Source organism: Columba livia, chromosome 4, assembly GCF_036013475.1.
Source record: "Columba livia isolate bColLiv1 breed racing homer chromosome 4, bColLiv1.pat.W.v2, whole genome shotgun sequence".
NCBI classification, from domain to species: domain Eukaryota; kingdom Metazoa; phylum Chordata; class Aves; order Columbiformes; family Columbidae; genus Columba; species Columba livia.
Window position 1 is genome coordinate 25564731 of NC_088605.1, and position 453 is coordinate 25565183.

At 38.0% G+C, this 453-nt stretch overlaps 1 protein-coding gene across 1 annotated transcript in view; it reads right to left on the reverse strand.

Annotated features, from left to right (window-relative positions):
- Positions 1-224: 224 nt before the first annotated feature.
- Positions 225-453, reverse strand: part of PHOX2B (paired like homeobox 2B) — a 5064-nt gene continuing 4835 nt past the window's right edge. The window contains exon 3 of the mRNA XM_065060783.1: positions 225-453. This exon is cut by the window's right edge and continues 1421 nt beyond it. The gene's annotated coding sequence lies outside the window, so the exon portion shown is untranslated.

The following is a 453-nucleotide window of genomic DNA, read 5'->3' on the forward strand; positions in this document are numbered from 1 at the left end:
GATATCACTTAATATTGGCCACCTCCAGTTTTCGAGGTAGCGACAAAAGGTCAGATCTGACGCATCTTCCACCCTTCCTCCCCCCAACCAGCCTGTTTACAAATAATTAATAACGGTACAATTAGGCAGTAATGATGGGAGCCACAGTTATGGTCTTCCTGATGGTAACAGAGATTAAATATAATGTTACTGAGCCCATCTCCTTTTGATGACTCAGTCCAGATTCTGCAATGTGCACCTTCAATCTTTGTCAGAAAAAAAAAACACGAGCCCTCCCCCTAAATAAAGCCCTGACAAGAAGTCAGAAGAGCTACAGTGCTATATTTGCTTTTGGTTTTTATTATCAACAATCAATTAATGGTACACTCTTGGAAAACTATATGCACATGTAGAAATATTTCCCCTTTTAAATAGAAGCATTCATTTTAACCACATATAAATAAATCTGAAAAC